A 22,755-nucleotide genomic window follows, 5' to 3' on the forward strand; every position below is an offset into this window, starting at 1 on the left:
AGTTATAAGCATTGCAAACCCGATTTTTATTATAATTCTCCCTTATTCATCATTTGTAACCCTTTGAGCATAAATGAAATCAACTTTTGAGCGTGTTTCCAACATGATGAGCTGATAATTCTCTCGTAACCAAGGAAATGGATGAATCTATTCACACATGAACAATGGGTAACTATTTCATTTTCTCTAATATTTAATTATAATTCACTCAATCACTGCTTTTGCAGAGTTGTTAAAAGTTTACATAATTTTCTTCATTAGTTGTGATTCAATTAGATAGGTTATGCTTTGGTTAGATAATCTATGCTTAGGGGATACAATTAATTTTTGAGAATATGTTTGATTATTTGTGGATTAAGAAATAAAGGATTAAAAGGATAATTAGAGTTATGAAATATTTGACATCATTCACGTGTAATAGTGGATTCTAGTGTCTTGGTTATTTTCCAATCACTTGAAATCAATTTTGAGTTAAGTTTTCTATATTTTTAAGTTCTATTAAGTCTAGAATTCATTGACTTCACAAGCCTCAACGAACTCTTTACTATAACATCATTGAAAATACCATCAATTTTTGGCGCCGCCGACGCGGGCTTGTCTTTAGGATAGAGTTTTTAGATTTATTTATTTTTAGTTTTTTTTGTTTTTCTTTACGTTTTTGGGTTTTTGTCTTTTCCTTTCAGATTTTGGGAATTTGGAGCGAAAGAAATTTTTGCCAAAACTTTTGGCGAATATTTAAAGATTTGAAGTAAAAGGCAAAGTGAAAGGAGCTAAAGAAGAAGAATTTTTTTTATTTTATAGAAAAAGAGAGAAAAAAAAAGAGAGTGTTATTTTATTAGATTGTATTAGGAATTCTTTTTATTTTGTATTTTTCTTTTTCTTTTTGCACTTTATTTTTTGGACCTTTCTTTTGGACTTTGGACATTTGGACATTAATTTTTTTCAAACCCTACGGTAGGGTAGATTAAATATTAAACTGTTTGCAGAGAAGGACGGTGATTACGATATCACCTCGACCCCTCGGGTTCGTACACAACATAGGAGTTGTGTCCCGAGTCGACGACAACGGTTCATCTCCCGTCTGGAACGGGAGGTAAGTTTGTCGAAACACTCGCAAATCCCCTGTCAGTGAGTTACTATATTCCTTCGTTTGCATATATACCGAGGAACTGAAAATGGCTGTTTTAAATTCCTAGTAAAGGGCAAGGACTAGCCATACAAGATAAGGGTTCGGATTTCATCACCGTTCTCTTCTTGCACGCCTTAGGAAAACGAAACCAAACGCGAACCTAAGCTTTAAAATTTGGAATAGAACGAGACCTATAGGATAACGAGCTTAGTAGGAAAGTTGTTCGAAAAATATTGGTTACTCTTTTAGCATACTTCGAAGTTCATGATGGTTTCTGTGAGTTGAATGCGTGACTGCGCCGCCTTGTGATAGCGGTGAGGCCTTGGGTATCAAAGCTCCACTGAGCTTCACTCGCCTCAATTCAACTTACTTTAACTCGGATTGATTCCAGAGTGGTTTTCTTAAATTGTAACGAATTCCCTTTCGAAGGATTAGAAGCTGGTCTAGATAAGTGGAGCCATCATGCTTTTTGTTTGCTAGAATTCAATAGATTTGCTTTGGTGGAGTCAGCCTTGTTTGTGTTTTCATAGAACTTCCCTTCCCTTTTAGGGCTTTTCGTTTTAGTTTTTTTTTCTAGTGTATGCCCGAGGTCATTAGAGAACGGGCTTGGAAAAGAAACACTCTAGGTCGTCTGATTAGTGAAAAACCTAGTAGTTCTTCTTGTGAAGGCGGGGAGCTCGAAGACTCTTCTTTAGAGAGCCCCGTTTTTGGAAACTTCAGTTTTGATAATCTTCTTATTTGTGAAGAAACTACTCCTAGTCCTTTGGTAGTGCCAGAAATGGCAACTTTAAAAGCTTTATTGAACCCAACTAGGACCTCTCGTCCGTCTTGTATCAAGTTAGCTGAAACCGAGGCAAATTATGAACTCAAACCTGGGACTTTACAGATGCTCCCAACCTTTTTAGGAAAAGAGAATGAGAACCCCTATTTTCATGTTAGGGAATTTGAGGAAGTATGTAGTACTCTGAAAATTAAAAACCTTAGTGATGATGCACTGATCTTAGGTTATTCCCCTTTTCTTTAAAAGATAAAACCAAATCTTGGCTGTATAGTTTGGATTCTGAGTCAATTGAAACCTATGAACAACTTACATCTGCCTTTATACATAAGTTTTTCCCAAGGAACTATTAGGACACAAATTTGTACTTTTGCTCAACAAGAGGGAGAATCTTTATATAGGTATTTAGAAAGGTTCAATGACTTAATATCTCAATGTCCTCATCATGGTTTAGAGAAGGTTAGGTTAGTTCAGATCCTCTACGAGGGTTTAGATTATTCAACAACAACCATGGTTGAGTCCTTATGCACAGGTGGGTTTGAGAATAAAACTGTTGATGAGGCGATGACATTTTTGAATGAAATCGCCAATAAGACCCAACAATGGGAAAATAATAGGGAACCCCAGAAAAAATTCTTCTAAGTAGAGGAAATGTCAATAGGGTAGAAGGATCCTATGAGTCAGATGCTAAAATAGCAGCCATAGCCAAAAGGTTAGAAGCGTTGGAATTAGGTCATTCTAGTGGTACTAGTGGTAGAATAAGCCTTTTTGGGAAGACCATACTGTTGAAGAGCAAGCCAATGCTCTTTATAACAACACTAGATTCGATAACCGTCAGAAGTTTGACCCTTATTCAGAAACCTATAACCCTGGCTGGAGAAACCATCCCAACCTTTCTTGGTCTAAGGGCCAGAATCAAGGTCAGTCTAGTAACTCTCAAGCTCCCCCAGGTTTTGGCTATCCTAAGAATCCTTCAGCCCCGGCACAGTTTCAGAACCCTTCGGAAGATTATGAGTTTAGAAGAGTCTCTTGCTTTGTTAACTCGTAACACTATGCAGTTTCAGCAATCTGTTGCTCAAGGTTTAGAAGAAAATAAGAGAATAGGTCAGGCTAACTCTCAGGCTATTTCCGAGTTGAAAACCCAGGTTAGTCATATAAATGAGTCTTTAAGAGAAAGAGGTAAGTTTCCTAGTCAAACTCAACCAAACCCTAGAGGAATTAATGAAATAGGTGAAAGACCATCCGATCATGTAAATGCTATTAAAACCCTTAGGAGCGGTAGAGAGATAGACAACAAGGTTTCCATGCCTAATAGTGAACATGCTGTAGTTCACCCTTCTGAGCCAGAGAATGAGAAGACTGATAGAGTCTCCAAAGAGACCAATGAGGGTCCTGCTGAGCCCGGCTTTGTTCCCAGAGCCCCGTTTCCCCAGCTGCTAGTTCCGACTAAGAGGGAGTCCAACTTTAATGATATATTAGAGGTTTTTAAGCAGGTTACTATCAACCTACCATTGTTGGATGCGATTAAGCAGATTCCGGCTTATGCCAAGTTCCTTAAGGACTTGTGTACACGAAAGCGTAAGCTTAGTGTCCAAAAGAAAGCCTTCCTAGCTAGTCACGTGAGTTCCATTATTCAGAATACCACTACTCCTAAGTATAAAGACCCAGGGTCCCCTACCATTTCTTGCACAATAGGTAAACACCGTGTTGAGAAAGCTTTGCTTGACTTAGGAGCCAGTGTGAATTTACTTCCATACCATGTGTACCTTAAGCTAGGACTTGGTGAGATGAAACCTACCCAGATGACACTCCAGTTAGCTGATAGGTCCGTTAAAATTCCTCGTGGTGTGATCGAGGATGTTCTTATTGAGGTCGACAAGTTTATTTATCCAGTGGATTTTGTTATCCTAGATACCCAACCTGTCCCTGACCCAGAGAACCAGATACCGGTGATTTTAGGTCGCCCATTTTTAGCAACATCCAATGCGATCATTAACTGTCGAACTGGTATTATGAATTTGTCTTTTGGTAATATGACTATTGAGCTGAACATCTTTCACATTAGTAAGCTACCCCAGGAACTGGACGACTCGAGCGTAGAAGAGGTGAACATGATAGGCACCTTAGTAGAGGAGTCATTACCAAACACTTTGATAGAAGATCCATTAGAGAAATGCCTAGCTCACTTTGGGATTGATTTTGATGATGATGATGTGATTAATGAGGTGAATGCTTTGTTAGATTCAACCCCTTTGTTAGACACTAGTAATGGATGGAAACCTAAGTTCGAACCTTTACCCGTTCCCGAGTCTACCCTAGTTCCTTCGTTGGAAAACCTCCCAAGTTGGACCTTAAACCATTACCAGATACCCTGAAGTATGTGTTTTTAGGCCCCTGAAACTTTACCTGTGATTATAGCATCCGACTTGGATAGTGATCAGGAAAGTAGGCTAGTGACTGTCCTTCAGAATAACAAGGAAGCTTTAGGGTGGACCATAGCAGACATTAAGGGTATAAGTCCTATTGATTGTATGCATCATATCTATTTAGAGAGTGACACCAAACCTTCTAGGGAGATGCAACGTCGACTGAACCCTAATATGAAAGAAGTTGTTCGAACCGAGGTTCTGAAGCTGTTAGATGCAGGCATTATCTACCCCATTTCAGACAGTAAGTGGGTCAGCCCCGTTCAGGTTGTTCCCAAGAAATCCGGTATTACGTAGTCCAGAATGATAACAATGAGTTAATCCCAACCCGAATGACCACGAGTTGGCGTGTCTGTATTGACTATAGAAAATTGAACAAGGTCACTAGGAAGGACCACTTTCCCTTCCCTTCATCACCAAATGCTAGAGAGATTAGCTGGACGTAGCCATTATTGCTTTTTAGATGGATATGCGGTTATAATCAGGTTCCTATTGCCCCAGAAGACCAAGAGAAAACCACTTTTACCTGTCCCTTTGGTACCTTTGCGTATAGACGCATGCCTTTCGGCCTATGTAATGCCCCTGCGACCTTTCAGCGTTGTATGATGAGCATATTTTCTGACATGGTAGAACGGTTCTTAGAGGTCTTTATGGATGATTTTTCAGTGTTTGGTTCGTCTTTCGATGAGTGCTTGCATCATTTGTCATTAGTTTTGACTAGGTGTAAGGAAAAATTTAGTGCTTAATTGGGAGAAATGTCACTTCATGGTTCGTTCAGGAATTGTTCTAGGGCATATCGTATCTTCAAAGGGTATAGAGGTAGATAGAGCCAAAGTTGACCTTATTAAAACTTTACCGGTCCCAAAAACCGTAAAAGGTATTAGGTCATTCTTAGGGCATGCTGGTTTTTATCGTCGATTCATTAAGGATTTTAGCTTGATTTCTAGACCTCTTTGCAATTTGCTTGCAAAAGATGTTAAGTTTGTCTTTGATGATGCTTGTTTAGAGGCTTTCGAGAAGCTTAAAACTTTACTCACTACCGCCCCCATAGTCCAGGCACCCAACTGGAACCTACCCTTTGAAATCATGTGCGATGCTTCAGATTATGCTATTGGTGTTGTGCTAGGTCAGCGAGAAAACAAGTTACTTCATGCAATTTACTATGCTAGCAAAACTCTGAATGATGCGCAGTTAAACTATACCACTATGGAGAAGGAACTGTTAGCCATTGTGTTTGCCTTAGACAAGTTTAGACCTTATCTCTTAGGTTCTAAGATCGTAATACATACTGATCATGCTGCTTTGAAATATCTTTTGTCTAAGAAGGATACGAAACCTAGATTGATTAGGTGGATCCTGTTGTTACAAGAGTTTTCTCCGGACATTAGAGACAAAAAGGGTGCAGAAAATGTAGTAGCAGACCACTTTTCTAGACTTGTTGTGGATACCCTTAATGATTCCCTTCCTATAAGGGACAACTTTTCTGATGAAAAATTGTTCTTTGTTACGCAATTACCTTGTTATGCGAATATAGTGAACTATCTTGTTACTGGTCGAATGCCCCAACATTGGGGTAAACAAGAGCGTTCTAGATTTTTAGCTGAGGTTAAGCACTTCTTTTGGGATGATCCTTATTTGTTTTAGTATTGTCCAGACCAGATTATTATGAGATGTATACCTGAGAGTGACCAGTCCAGTATTATTTCATTTTGTCATGATCATGCGTGTGGGTGTCACTTTAGTGCTAAGAAGACTTCTGCTAAGATATTGCAGTGTGGATTCTATTGGCCTTCGTTGTTTAAAGACTCCCATAGTTACTGTGTTACTTGTGAACGTTGCCAGAAATTAGGAACCATTTCCCGTAGGAACATGATGCCCTTGAACCCTATTTTAGTTGTCGAGGTCTTTGATGTGTGGGGTATTTACTTTATGGGTCCATTTCCTAATTCTTCTGGTAACCTATACATCTTTGTCGCTGTAGACTATGTCTCTAAGTGGATTGAGGCGGTTGCGCGAAAAACCAATGACCATAGGGTTGTGATTGATTTCTTGAAAAATAATATTCTTACACGTTTTGGTACACCACGGGCTATAATTAGTTATGGTGGGTCGCACTTTTGTAATGGACCTTTTAGGCTTTTGATGAAGAAATATGGTATTACACATAAGGTAGCTACCCTGTATCATCCACAGACTAGTGGTCAGGTTGAGGTTTCCAATAGGGAGATATAACGTGTATTAGAGAAAACAGTTAATCCTAATCGGAAAGACTGGTCGTCTAGGCTTACTGATGCCTTATCGGCTTACCGTAATGCGTTTAAGACCCCCATTAGAATGTCGCCTTATCGGCTTGTGTATGGCAAGGCATGTCATTTACCTGTCGAGTTAGAACATAGATCTTATTGGGCTGTTAAGCAGCTAAAATTTTCTCTTGACAAGGCAGGAGCCCATAGGAAACTCCAGCTCAATGAGTTGGACGAGATTCGTATTGATGCTTACGATAGTGCGAAGGAGTATAAGAAAAAAATGAAACTTGTGCATGATAGAAATATTTTAAGGAAGTCATTTTCTCCAGGTCAAAAAGTTCTTCTGTATGATACCTGCTTGCATCTTTTCCCTAGGAAGTTACGTTCTCGGTGGACGGGTCCTTTTATTGTTCGCACTGTCTTTCCTCATGGAGCTGTTGAGATCGAGACACCGGATGGTAGTAGCTCTTCGAAGGTTAACGGTCAGAGATTGAAACCCTTTTTAGAGCCCTTTCCAACAGGTGATGTTGAGGAGGTCCCTCTGGAGGACCCTGTTTACCCTTGATTGACCATCGAGGCGATTGTATGTTGTATATTAGTTTTTGATTTCTCTCTTCACCCAGGTACTATCTTTCCGACTTCTCTCTTTACTGATTCCTCATGTTACTTTACTTTTTGGTATTGCTCTTTCATTAGAAACATTGAGGACAATGTTAGATTTAAGTTTGGGGGTGGGGAAGAAACTTTTTGTTAGCTTTTAGTTGCAATAAATAAACTCCAGAGCCTAGAAATTTATGTTTATTAAGGTTGGCACTAACTGATCTAAGTGGATGGGAACATTTTGATTGTAGGAGTTGAGGAACCAATATGATTAGATGGAAACATCTAGAAGAGTCTATTCATAAAAGCACAGAGCTCAGGTGTTAGAAAAGAAAATATGGTAGTTTCGCCATATCCTCGTGTTGGAAACATCGAAAGAATCCTGATCACTTATTTTTATATTTTTTTACCATTACTAGGGTGAAATAGAGTGACTGAGATGAAAAAACAAAATTGAGACCAGACCACCAGACTAACCGGAATAAATACAATAAACTCGACCACTCACAAAATTGAGACCAGTCCATTAGGATAGGTTCACCTTAGTCAACATCATCCACATTTTTCTCTACATCCATCTTCTTAATTAATCTATCCATGTGATTGGTTGACTCCGGTTTATGATGTCCAGAAACTATCTGAGTAGAGCTCTGTCACTTTATATGAATTTTAGTATGCTTGAGTGCAAACTCGTGTACAACAATTGGAATTTCGCATCAGGGTACTTCCTCCTGTAGTCAATAAGTATGCCAACCAAGGAGATTCTTTAGTGCCTTCCAAGATTCTGCATAGATAGCTTGGGTCTGGAGTAATGGTTTTGTGGGCACACCTCAGGTAAACCCTCCCGATATTATCTCGTTTTTATTTATTTTTTTATTAGTTTTGCTCGAGGACTAGCAAATAATAAGTTTGGGGGTATTTGATAGACGCATTTATGTGTCTAATTTGTCCTCAATGTTTCGTATTGTTGGTACTCATTTTCGTCCTTATTATGGTGTTTTGTGTATTTTTAGGTATTTTTGGAAAATAAATATTGTTGGAAAAATCGGCTCGAAAAATCACTCGGAACACCCCCGGAGGACACTTGTTATACGGAGCCCAGATTTGGTTAAGGGGCACCTCAATTACTAAGGGGAACCCCAAAAAGGCAACTTGTATTCGCACCCCACAGCTGGTTAGGGGGACACCATCTTCTTCATTTGAAACTTAAAAATTGGCGGGAAAAATGTGACAACTCTCTGAGAATGTTTCGATCGAAATTTGAAGATGTTCTAGGTGGACTAAAGGGCTGAAACTTCATGGGTAGTTGTGATATGTCATGAAAGAGCTGGTATGGGTGTTTGTTTCGATCAAATTTGGATGGAAAATCCGTGACAAGGAATCAGGGCAGCCCATGCATGAGAAGAATAGTTCACGGGTTTTGGAAGATTTATGCGTGTTCTGCTCGTGTATGATGACTCTAGCAACACTCTGGACCGTGAAGAATATAAATGAGGAGATTTTGCAGCTGTAGAAACACGTGAGAAGCTAAAACAGGGAAGAAAATATTTCTAGAATATTTTTCTTCACTGCCGAGTTTAATGAAAATTTGTGAGAGTTATGGCGTGATATTTTGCTGTTGTTGAGTATATATAGGGTGAGGGGATCATAGAGAAGTGGGGACGGAGATATTGGGAGAGAAAAAGAGCACCACAGAGCGAAAAATCAAATTTGCAGAGCTGCCATTTCTGTTGCTGCAAAACTGAAGAACACGAAGAACGGACCTGCACCAGCAATCGTTTTTGAACAGTGACAGCAACTCATTCTGTGGGTCGCAGTTTACAGGCAGACTTAAAAACGCAACAACAACAGTAGGGATCTTTGTAACGGTTTTTAGAACAGTTATAAGCGTTGCAAACCCGATTTTTATTATAATTCTCCCTTATTCATCATTTGTAACCCTTTGAGCATAAATGAAATCAACTTTTGAGCGTATTTCCAACATGATGAGCGGCTAATTCTCTCGTAACCACGGCAATGGATGAAGCTATTCACACATGAACAATGGGTAACTATTTCATTTTCTCTAATATTTAATTATAATTCACTCAATCACTGCTTTTGCAGAGTTCTTAAAAGTTTACATAATTTTCTTCATTAGTTGTGATTCAATTAGATAGGTTATGCTTTGGTTAGATAATCTATGCTTAGGGGATACAATTAATTTTTGAGAATATGTTTGATTATTTGTGGATTAAGAAATAAAGGATTAAAAGGATAATTAGAGTTATGAAATATTTGACATCATTCATGTGTAATAGTGGATTCTAGTGTCTTGGTTATTTTCCAATCACTTGAAATCAATTTTGAGTTAAGTTTTCTATATTTTTAAGTTCTATTAAGTCTAGAATTCATTGCCTTCACAAGCCTCAACGAACTATTTACTACAACATCATTGACTAGGTACTAGGATCGGTTCCCCTTTGCATAAAAACGTGTTGCACATGTCCATAGGATCGTTTCCCCTTTCTGCTATAAACCTTGCTGCACCCCATACAAGTATCGGTTCCTCTTTGTGATGTATTGCACCTCTTACTAGGATCGGTTGCCCTTTCCCATATTTGGTCAGAAAAAACACAAACCCGATCATACCATCTCAGGTGATTACTTAAGATCGGTTTCACTAATAAAATTCATAGCAATACATAAGTCAGGCCTTTGTGAATAGTTCTACCAAGAACACAAACAAGTTGTGAGCGGTTATACTCAATCACACATATTGGTTGTTAATAAGATATGCAATGGATAACAAAACCAATAACACCTGGAAATTTCTTTTTCGGTTCACAAACAAGTTTATAATCTTACTTCCTTAGAACACATGTAAATATTGTTCCCTAGGATGAAATCCTCACTTCATACCCATACATAATCACAATAGCCTTCAAATGATTATGGTGATGTCTTATATACAAAGTTTAATGGTTAAGCAATAAACCTCGTATTGTATTCCTTAATACTATGTCTATCTAGAGTTCAAATATACTTCATAGTTATGTTTTCAGTATGCACGACTTGAAAGATACGTTAGGGAATGAAACAGTTAAAGTCAAATATTACTAACCTCAAGTGGAAGGATGATTTTTGTCGTTGTAGCTCCTTGCTTCTTCACATCTTCAAGACTTCGCAATACTTGTAATGTCTCATATCTTAATACTTTCAATCTAACCTATATGAAGTTGACTCTACTACATAATCAAGAGACTCTTAACATGATTTTTGGTTCACTAAAATATGACAACCAAACTTGAAATACCAACGCTTGGTGGGTTCAATTGAGCCATGCTTTAACATATTCTTTTATGCTAAACCAAAACCGATTCATCATATTGTGACTTTTTCACATATTGTTTCTATCAGAACCCCCCATGATCCTTTGATAAAGCCTACTAACATGGGCTAGAACTTAATCCTGCTAAATCAAAAAGTCACCCAAACCATAAGGGTTCACAACATTATAAGATCGAATATCAAGGTAATAAAACCGAAATCAAACATCCCATAAACATACATAGCAATAATCATAAAGCATTCAAGCACATGCTATGTAAATCAAAAAACTATCACAAGAAAAATTATAAATTAAATAATTTTTTTATAGACTTAATAAATTAAATAATAGACTTAATACAATCATTGAAAGAAATCAAAAATTGATGTATATTTCCTTTTGCAACTTAGTCCTTCATATCAGTGCTAAATGAAGGCGGATTACTACTTTCAGTCTTCAGCTTGTGAATTTCTTCAAGTAGAAAACCTTATTGCTTGACCAGAACTTCTTGCAGGTAAGAAATTTTTCTGAAGGATTCTGCAAGAGCATGTAATTCTGTCTTTGATTGAACACAAAAAGTGTGGAAATGCTTCAATACACTGGTCTTTCCTCAGCGTATTCTCTCTTTCCTTCTTGGTAAGCCAATCTGCCTTTTTGATTTTACTCTTAATATCAAGAGAAGATCCAGACTTAATCTTAAGTTGGTCTTTCTGATCTAGCATCTTGCCATAAGAAGATGTTGGATCCAGACTCATGGTTCAGACAAAGAATGACCAAAGAAGGAATCTTTTTATAATTTTCATACTTCAGAAAATATAATATTCCTATAAATACAAATGTATCAAACATTTTAAAATACTATATTTTATTCCCATAATCTACATATAAGTGCCTTGATTTTCCTTCTTCCTCACTCAATTCGGCACACAAGGTGAGGAAAGAATTCTAATATCGATCAAGTGGTATTAGTATGATATTTTCTCTCATTATGGGATTTTGAAAAACCAGAGTGTCCTTGATCTAGTATCGTATGAGAAATTATCTTCTTGTTACCTCGAACTAGCGAAGTATCTTGAGATTGACTTGGGTTTCCTATGAAACTTTTAGCAATTCAGTTTTTGAGATAGTTTTTGCACTTTGTCTTATTTTTCCCTTTGCCATTAGATGATTTAATAACATCGGAAGACATGTCCATTTTTAAAATGGGTAAATCACTAATGGAGGAGGAAGAAATAAAATTGACAACTAATGCAATATTAGTTGTTTCCTCTTCTTCAGAAACGTATGAATCAAAGGTTTCATCTAGAGTCACATCCAAAGCCTTGCTTCCAGTGTATTTATTAAGATTGGGACAGTCTTTAGAAATATGAACAAACCCTTTACACTTGAAGCATTGCGGATGATATTCATCATCTTCTTCATGATCCTTTTTGACAGGAACTCGATCATGTGGACGAGAAGATCGATGAGTATCTTTTATGAATCTCTTATTTCTTTTCTTTAAGAGATCTCGAAACTGTATAGTAATAAATGATAATGATTGTTCAATTTCATCATCAGAATTTTCTGCAATATGTTCATCTGAATCATCCATCTTCCTATTCTTCTCCATTGGAGCTTTCGGAATTTCTGCAGCTTTAAAAGCAATTCCTTTATTTTGAATAGACTGTGATTCATGATCAAAGATCTTTAACTTTCCAACGAGTGTGCTTCGTGAGAGAGTTGATAGATCATTTGCTTCTATGATTGCATGCTTCTTAGAATCATATCTTGGTGGCAACGGTCTGAGAATTTTGCACATTATATCCTTTTCAGAGATAGTCTTTCCAAGAGAGAAAGAGGCATTAATTATCTTAGAGAGTTTAAGATGAAACTATTCAAAAGTGTCGTTGTCATCCATTCGAAGGTTTTCCCAATCGGACGTAAGAGTTTGAAGTCTAGCTTATTTCTCTGATGTGTTTCCTTCGAATACGATCTGAAGATTATCCCAAGCCTCTATCGAAGTTTGACATGTTGATACATGATGTTGTAGATCACGACTTACAACATGTATTATAGCATTCAAACCATCTGAATTCTGCTTTGCAAGCGCCTTTTCTTCGTTTGAAAAATCTACTAAGCGTTTAAACTCAGTTTCTGAATTTTCTATCTTTGGACGAATATAACCATCGACAACTAATAGCTAAGTATTAAAGTCTCGTGATTGAAAAAAAGATCTCATAGAAGATTTCCACCATAGATAGTTTGTTCCGTCAAGTCTTGGCAGTACGTTAATTGAAGTCGATTCATGAGAACTCGAGTTCATTCTTATGGTTGGATCGCACCAAACACAGATTGTTAGATCTTTTCGTGTTTGCATGTTCTGATTCCAATTGAAAAGGCGAGGGTACCCAAATATACATCAAGCTAAAAAAATTCCTACCTATAAGTCCTTCCTCCGAAAGTGATTGTCTATGGATTGAGTCGAGACAATACAACTAATCGGTTCACACTTCGTGTGATCGTCTATGGATACAATATCGAGACAATACAACAATGAAGTATGTTTACTTGATACAAAGGTTTGGACTTAACCAAACACAATAGGATTGCTTATCAAGTAAATAAGAATTAATGTTTGTGTGATTTACTTTAATTATAATGCGGAAATATAAAGTAAATGACACAGCAAGATTTTGTTAACGAGGAAACCGTAAATGCAGAAAAACCCCGGTACCTTGTCCATAATTGAATACTCTCAGGATAAAGCTGCTATACAAAATAAGACCAACTTCGTATAGTTGAGACCAAGAAACTAAACCTATAGTTCACCTAGTTCCGTCTGTATTCCCACGCCTCCAACTTATGAATAAGTCACCTACTTGGAACAATTCCTTTGGTTCGTATTCCAAAGAGTAAAGGAACAACAAATCTGTTTGGTAGAAACTCTTTTCAACCAAGTGATGTGAGTTCGACAAAGACTTCTGTTTATCTCAATAAACTCCTTCGCCAGGTTCTTAGATGTATCTTATTCTCAACTACTGAATTAATTTTTAGGGTTTTGCAATCAATACTTTTAATCACAAAGAATTGTATTGATGCCGATCTACACAACTAATTAATCTAATCTACCACAAGGATAAACCGATTATAGTTGGATCCTCTTATATCCAAAAAAGTATTGTGCACACCAAAAATTATGAACCGCAAATCAGAAATCTTCAATATCTTATTTGTCTTCAAATCTTCTTAAATCTTCAATAAACGCCTGCACATAACAACTTGAATCTCTTGTAATGAATCACGCACAGAAAGGAGTCTGTTAACAATGGATTATCACAAGACATCTTTAGATCTACAAACAGTCTAAAGATCTCTGTCGAAACTTCGATCTAGTTTGAGTGAGTCTTATATCAGAAGAGAATATTCTCAAGCATAAACAAACTAGGTGCAATCAAAGTTCAACCACCGTTAGTCAATCAAATCAATAGAAAAAACAAGATAAACCGCAATTATCTAGTTTCCCACCAACTGTACTAATAGAGCTTCTCAATCCAAAAGAAGACTTTAGACTGAGCGGCCGTAAGAAATTTCACCTAATTAGTTTATTCTCCTCTCCGAATAGGCGGCTTCACCAGTAACAACACAACCAAGGAAGTTTGCTGTCACGAAGGATTAGTTTGCTAGAAATACAAACTTCAAGTATTTAAAGACAAGGAAGTTTGGATACCAAGGAATTTCCAAAACAGAAATTATTCACATGTTCAAAGTATGTCGATCCTTACTATGTAAGTCCTCTTTCATAGTTACAATCTTGAAACCAATTTGCTACACTTCTAAACAAGTTTCGAATTGGTTCATCTGACTTTCAAGAACTTTGTGATTGATAAAGACCACTCAATCACCAATCATGGGTTTAACGGTTCTACCAAAACAAGCTTCGGTTCTACTTCCATGTGAGTACTGTGCATAGTCACACTAGCTTTCCAAAATTCGGTTGACTAGGTACTAGGATAGGTTCCCCACATATATATGGTATCTAACTTGAATGTGTTGCACATGTCCATAGGACCAGTTCCCGTTTCTGCTAAAACATGTTGCACCTCATACAAGGATCGATTCCCCTTTGTGATGTGTTGCACCTCTTACTTAAGATCCGTTTCACTAATAAAAGTCATACCAAGACAAAATCCAGGCCTTTGTGAATAGTTTTACCAAGAACACAAACAAGTCATGAGCGGTTATATTAACTGCACATATTCGTTGTTCACAAGATATGCAATGAATAACAATACCAATAACGCCTGGCGATTTCCTTTTCGATTCAAAAAACAAGTTCATGAATTTACTTCCTTAAAACACATGTAAAACATTGTTTCCTTGGATGAAATCCTCACCTCATACCCATACATAATCACAATAGCATTTAAACGATTATGTCGATGTCTTATCTACAAAGTTTAATGGTTACACAATAAACCTCATATTGTATTCCTTGATACTATATCTATCTAGAGTGTTCATGCTTCGCAGTTTTGTTTTTCAATATGCACGACTTTAAAGATACGTTAGGGAATGAAACAGTTCAAGTCAAATATCACTAACCTCAAGTGGAAGGATGATGTTGTCATTGTAGCTTCTTACTTCTCCACTTCTTCAAGTCTTCGCAATACTTGTAATGTCTCATATCTTAATACTTTCAAGATAACCTATACAAAGTTGACTCTAGTACATAATCAAGCGATTCTTTAAATGAGTTTTGATTCACTAAAATATGACAACCAAACTTGACATACCAACGCTTGGTGGGTTCAACCAAGCTATTCTCTAACAGACTCCTTCTCAGTTGGAAAAAAGTCTGACGATAAGGTTGAAGTATAAGATAAACCCAATATGTTTCCTTGAATTCCCTCTCAGTTCTGTTTTTATCATCTTGTTGCTTCATACGATGTTGTGCCTCCTCAAGTGTAGATTTGAGTAAGACTCCCATTCCTTGTATTTGTTGTAAATAGTCATCAACTGAAGCATTGGTTGGTGGTGGAAATGAGAGACCAAATTGTGGCCATATAGTGCTTGAAATGGTGTAAGCTTAATGCTGGTGTGGTAAGTAGTATTTAACCACCGTTCTGGCATCCAATGACCCATTTTGTAGGTTTATAACTTGTCATGTATCTGAGAAAAGCTTCCAGATAAAGCATTCACCCTTTCTGTTTGACCATCAGATATGTAAGGCAGTTCCAAGCTTGGAGAATAATTCTTGCCATAAGTTACTCAAGAAAATGCTGTCTCTGTCAGAAACAATGGAAGTAGGCAATCCATGAAGTTTATAAATGGTTGTCAAGAATACCTTAGCAATGGAAGAAGCAGTGAAAGGGTGGATAATAACAATGAAGTGGCTGCATATAGTGAATCCATCCACAACCACTAGAATAACCTCTACTCCTTCAGACTTAGGCAGACTAGTGATAAAATCCATAGTGATATGCTGCCAAGCTTGGTCTGGGACAGGAAGAAGTTGTAGTAGTCCTCCAGGAGAAGTGTTAGAGCTCTTATGTTGCTGGAAGATATCACATTCTTGAATATATTGGACTAATTCCTTTATTAAGACAACCCAAAATAAAAAACTTTTAGCTCTCTGGTAACTTGCCTGCTGGCCAAAATGTCCTCCAACTAATGAAGAATGAACTGCAGCTAAATTGTGTTTCCTCAAGGTACTCTGGCTACCAACATAAATCCTGTTATTGAATCTAATAATTCCCTGAGAGTAAGAATAATGAAGGGTACCAGTTGGGGAAATCATCAAATGAGGAATGAGCTCCTTGGCCAGACTATCACCATCATAACTCTTAGTAACTTCAGCAAACCATGCAGGTTGAATTTTTGTTAGACTATGACATGTAGAGTCAGTATTTGTTTGATGTGGCACTCTTGATAAGGCATTAACAACTCTGTTATCTGCTCATTTTTTGCGATACAACTCGTAGTCATTACCAAGCAGTTTGGCTAACCATTTTTGTTGTAGCATAGTGTGCATCCTTTGCTCTAAATTTTTTTTGATGCTTTGATGGTCTGTGTAAATAGTGAAGTTAGTGCCTAGAAGATAAGTCCTCCATTTGGTTACTACCATAAAAATGGCCAATAACTCCTTTTCATAAGTTGAATGGGATAAAAACCTTGCACCCATCCCTTTGCTGAAGAAAGCAATAGGCATGTTCTCTTACCCCTGAAATGGTTTTGTAAAGTCAGGTAGAGCCAAAACTGGAGTGGTGGTGATAGCTGATTTGAGATCTTTAAAAGAAGCTTGAGCAGTAGAATTCCAAGTGAAACTGTTTTTCTTAAGCAGTTCAGTCAATGGCTTGCAAATAAGACCATAATTTCTAACAAACTTCCTGTAGTACCCAGTGAGGCCTAAGAAGCCTCTAAAGTCTTTAATGCAAGTTGGGACTAGCCATTGTACCATGCAAGATATATTTTCTGGGTAAGCAGCAACTCCTTCTCCAGATATGATATGTCCCAAATACTCAATATGATATTGTCCAAAAGAAGATTTACTCATCTTAGCATACAATGAGTTTTTTTGTAACATGGCTAGAGTGAGCAGGAAGTGCTTCAAATGAGTAACCATATCAGGACTGTAGATGAGAATATCATCAAAGAATACCAAAATGAATTTCCTCAAAAAAAAGGCTTGAATACATCATTCATAAGGGCTTGAAAAGTGGAAGGTGAATTGGTGAGCCCAAATGGCATGACCAGGAAATCAAAATGTCCTTTATGAGTCTTAAAAGCAGTCTTTTGTACATCAGCATGGAAGATTCTAATTTGGAAGTAACCTGCCCTTAGATCAATTTTGTAAAATATAGTTGCACCATTGAGCTCATCTAACAACTCATCAATAACTGGAATAGGATATTTATTTTTAATGGTAAATTCATTGAGCTTCCTGTAATCAACACAAAACCTCTAACTTCTATCTTTCTTTTTCACCAAAATAATGGGTGAAGAAAATGGTGTATGACTAGGCTGAATGACTCCAGTTGTTAGCATCTCATGTACCAATTTTTCTACAACTTCCTTTTGAACATAAGGGATTCTATAAGGTCTTTGATTAAGTGGTGCGGCTAAAGGTTGCAATGGAATGTGATGGTCATGAGATCTTGAAGGTGGTAAGGTAGTTGGATCTTGAAAAATAATAGAAAAAGACTCAAGTAGGTTGGAAATTGGTGCAGGAGTAGGCTGTTGGTTAGCTGGTGAAACAGCTGAAATGCTGTAAAGGTGGCCAATCAATCCATGGTCAGTTTTCTTGAAATATTGATGTAGCTACTTCCAAGTAATCATTGATATCTTACCAACATCAGGGTACCCTTGTAACTCAATTTTAACTCCAACCCTCATGAAGGAAACCAACAATTTATTAAAGTCAAAGTTCACAGGACTAACCTCTCTCATCCAATCAACACCCAAAACAATGTCACAGCCCCCCAAAGACAGCAACCTCGATCATATCAAAAGAGATATCATGTACTTGCATTTTCCATTGAAATCCAAGATATCTGGCTTCACTTACCAATTTGTTGCCATCAGCTACAACCACCAATAAGGCAGATGTTGGCTCTATGTAAACTCCGCACTTCTTAGCAGCTAATGGGTCTAAGAAACTGTGGGTACTTCCACTATCAATCCAAATACTTATATCTTCTCCTTGAATTTTAATAGTGGAGTGAGACACATTACCAGACAGAGCATGAAAAAAAATCTCCACCTCCTCTTCAACTTCCTGCCTATTGGGTGAGTCAGCTGGTAAAGAGTCTTCTTGAGAAGTTGAGTCTTCATCCTCAGCAGCTAGCATATATAACTGATGTTTAACACACTTATGACACTTATGGAAAACTTCATCACAATTATAACGAAGGTTTTTCTCCTTTCCGGCTCTCATTTCTGTATAAGTTAGCCTTCTAATGGGTGGAATTTGGGTAGCATAAATGGAGCTGGTAGGATTATTTCCTCTACTGACGGGCCTTGGGATTGTAGCCGGAGAAGTGTAGCTTTTATTAACATTGTAGGAAGCAACTTGGACTAGTGGAGGTCTAAGTTGATACCTCTTCTTAGCAGTAGTCTCCAGTAAAGCTTCTTGCATTCGAGCTAGAAAAATGGCATGAGAAAGAGTTTTCAGAGAAAACATCAGCAAATGAAGTCTTAATTCTTCCTTGAGTCCACTAACGAAGCTAGAAGTGAAGTACTCTTCTGAGAGATGACGATTTTTTTGCTAACATCAGGGCTTTTAATTCTCAAAAAGCTCTTGATATTCATTAACATTACCTATCTGACTCAGTCTATTGAATTCACCAACTATATCTTCATGTCCTAACTCTTGAAACCTGAGACATATATATCGAACAAATTCATCCCAAACGACTACTAATTTACTCTCCCGATAGTCATGGAACCAAACATCATCTCTTCCTTCAAGATTAATCGAAGACATATTAACTTTAACATCATCAGGTAAGTTATGAAGTAGAAAAAACTTCTTACACTTTCGGATCCAAGATCTAGGATTAGTACCATCAAAATTTCGAAAATCTGCTTTTGGTATATGTTGTTGAAAATTAGGCTCATGAGTACCAATGAAAAATAGAGGCTGGGTGGTTGGAATTTCATCTGTGTGTGGTATATGTGCTGATGTATTAACTGGTGTGTGTCCTAAGATACATGCAGCTGGATCTTCTTGAAATGGATTTCTACTGCTGATTGGTACCCTTCTTTCCAAAAAATTCATAAATTCAAGTTGGGAATGCTTCTGATCTTGCTTGTGTTGCTCTAGTAACTCCTCAACTGTCTTCTTCTGCGTTTCTTTCATCTCTTATTGAGTTTTGGATAAATCTTCCATGGTTTTAACCATTTCATCAAATTTTTTGGATAAATCATTCATAATAACCATTTTTGCAGCTGAAGAATCGATTGCTCTGATACCACTTGTAGTGGATTCACTACAAATGCATTCAGAAGACGAAGTTGTTGAGGAATTAGGAGAGATCTAAACTAGAAGAAGGGTGAAGAAGAGAAGAGAGAGACTCAGGGAGAAGATAAGATTAGATTCATTGAACAATGTATTCGTACAAGAAAGGAAAGCCAACTCAAATAGCATCTCTACTACTCACGTACAACATGTGAGTATTTATCTAAAGGCACCAGAAATAAGATAAGGTGGCCCATAACACATAACTAGTCGAGGCTAGGCTATAACAAACATCGAGGACTCAAGTCGGCGTAGCTTTTAATCCGTACTCAAGGAATTTTGGGCATCAGAGTTCCATTGATATATAAGATGTTATGGTCAAAATACTTCTCTCTTTTCGAAGAAAAATTAATCAAATTAAATGGCCGAAGTTGATTCCGGATTATATCATCATTCACCACGTCTACAACGATAAAAGTTGGATATCTTCTAATTTAGCTCTCTCTCTTAGAGGTATACTTATAATTGATATATTTATTTGCATTAGGGTTGCATTATCTTGTATTCTAATGTTTTTTTTTTGATCTTCACTATTTTAGTTTGAATAAACAAATAAAATATATAAATCAAAACAGAAAAAAGAAAAAATTCAATATGTATATCTCCAATTTAAAATGCTTGGGTAAATACGAAATGCATGGTCCATATGAAACGTTGAAATAAATTGAATAAAAGAATCCTAGGGAAAGTTGAAAAAAATAAATTAAAAAAAAAAGATTGAAAAAATTGCTCAAATGGCCAAAGAAATGATTACAAGATTTAATTGAAAAAAAAAATGATTTTTTGGGCACCACTCCATTTTGGAGGGGCACCATGATTCTAATTTTCATTAGGTCATTTGGAAGTAATCGAAACAACCCATATCCACATATTTTAGTTAATGGCCAAAATGTCTTTATATTATTTTAATTATTTACTTAAAAAAATTAAAAAAAATTCATTTTTTTTCCAGTTAGGTTTGGTTCGGCCAGGCCCCTAATTTTAGCAATATGCAAATTTGCGTGTATTTTTCCACAAACTCATTACTTTTAGTTTCATTGAAAAAATTGAGTAGTAATCATCAAAGATTCAAAACAAGAAGAAAATGGAAGTGAGAGTAGAAAATTCGGTTAATAGAAGTTTAGAAAAAAATCTTACTTTGGTAAACGAACTTTCTGGAACCAAAAATACGAAGAACACTTCGGCTATAACGAAATTTTTTGGGCGTAATCGAAGTTTTGTAGTGAACACCAAATGTAGAGTTCAGGTAGTTTGCAATTTTTCTTTCTTAGCCAAACTCTTTTCTATAAACACATATGTTGAGCTCGGTGAGTTCTCATTTTTTTCCTTAGCCAAACGTTTCTGGTCACGTTGTTCAACTACTTTTTATTTATGTTCACCTATCCGAACATCAAGTTCGACTAGATTTGTTTTTTTTTCCTTAGTCAAACTCTTCTCTGTAAACCATATGTTGAGTTCAATTGGTTCGCATTTTCCCCCTAGACGAACTTTTCTGTTCATGTTGTACGGCTACATCTTATTTATTTTCTCCTAGCCGAATCTCAAGTTCGACTAGATTTTTTTTGATTTTTCCTAACCGAATCAAATACAAAAAATACAAAAAAGTTCAAAAAAATATTTAGAAAAACTAAAGTTAAAAGGAAAAAAATAAAAAATAGTAATTAAAAATCCCCGAGTGGCATCTGTTATATTAAAAAGATAATAAAATTAAAAATTTAAATTAAAAATTTTATAACCATTTGTCTAGGTTTGATGTTACTGCTAAGAAATGCAATTTCTTTTTCTCACAGATTAGAGATTGTTATTCATAGATGATTTGGAACCCAGCTTGTCGCTAGGATTCCTTCTAGTTTTCTGAAATAATTGTTTTCATTGTAGTTTTTTTTTAATAAAAAATAAATAAAATGAAAATATAGTTATTTAACTGAAGGATAAATTAGTCATTTTGTATAATGTATGGCAGATGGCCTAAGCACATTATAGTTCCCTAAAAAAAATAAAAAAATAAAAAATAAAGAAGAAGGTGTCCAAAAAATCGTTCATTGGAAAAGGATATCAGTTTGTTGTTTTTCAGTGTGTGTGTGGGGGAGCGGGGTACTTCACAGTGGTGGGCTTGACTAGATTTACATGGGCTTGAGCCTAAATACTGCTTGACTAGATTTACATGGGCTTGAGCCTAAATGCTTGAATCCGTTTAGGACATAAGTAAAACTAGGGTTAGTATGGGCCGGTATGGACCGGTTTTTAACTCATCCGCATCCAATCCAATTCACCACGGATTTCAAATTTGGTATCCGCATCCAATCCAACATCCAACGGATTTGTATTTAATGGATACACGGATGAACGGATTGGGTGCGGATAATCCAATGGATTTTGTGTTGGTTAAATTTCATAATGAAAAAAATAAAACCAATATAGATGATTTCTTATAAAACCTACACATTTGATATATGTATATAAATAACAAAGTGACAGGGAAAACACTCTAACCAAACACCTTAAAAATTCCAAAACTATCTGTATATTTTCTAGAAGCCATATAAATTCCCTAATCTAATGAATATGGATGTCCAACGGATTTTCAAGGTTGCATCAGGGCCCAATCCGTAATCCATTGGGTTTCAAAAATCCCATCGGCATCCAAGCCATTAACGAACGGTCTGGCATCCATCCGCAAAAATACGGTTGGTCCCAGTTAAATCCGCGGATTACGGGTAAAATGCTCACCCCTACGTAAAACTTTCATAGAGATGATTTTGTAAAACATTCATAGAGATGACATTAATTAGTATGGTACAGGGGTAGGCAATAGCCGGACGGATGCGGATTAGGGTCATCCGCGTTCAATCCGTCAAAGTTACGGATTTGGAAAATTTAATCGTGTCCGATCCAATGACTCGCGGATTTGGTATCCTCAAATCAACGGGTGATACAGACCGTATACAGATTATCTGAGGATTTATTAAAAGAAAAAAAGAGAGAGTAAAACCAACATGAAATCTTTGGCCGAAGAAGAAATACCATTAAATTAATCATAGGGAAAATTAGGCGTAGGCCCAAAAAAGATAATATTCTTATTGTCAGGCCCACAATTAATTTTAGATACCGTGACACCCAAAATTATCCGAAATTATTAAGAATCAATACATAACTCGTTATGCATACTAAGTTTTCAGGCATAACTCGTTATGCAACCTAATTTTTCAGGGGTATAATTGGCAACGCAAGTTGGATATAACATATCTAAAAATCCGTGCCTTTGAAT

At 36.6% G+C, this 22,755-nt stretch overlaps 1 non-coding gene across 1 annotated transcript; it reads right to left on the reverse strand.

The window, feature by feature from the left end:
• Positions 1–2,252: 2,252 nt before the first annotated feature.
• LOC113327443 lies at positions 2,253–2,359 on the reverse strand. Its single transcript, XR_003348941.1, has one exon. It is a non-coding gene; the product is annotated as a small nucleolar RNA R71 (small nucleolar RNA).
• Between the last annotated feature and the right edge of the window lie 20,396 nt (positions 2,360–22,755).

The sequence above is a fragment of the Papaver somniferum genome, unplaced genomic scaffold (genome assembly GCF_003573695.1).
Source record: "Papaver somniferum cultivar HN1 unplaced genomic scaffold, ASM357369v1 unplaced-scaffold_10, whole genome shotgun sequence".
NCBI lineage: Eukaryota > Viridiplantae > Streptophyta > Magnoliopsida > Ranunculales > Papaveraceae > Papaver > Papaver somniferum.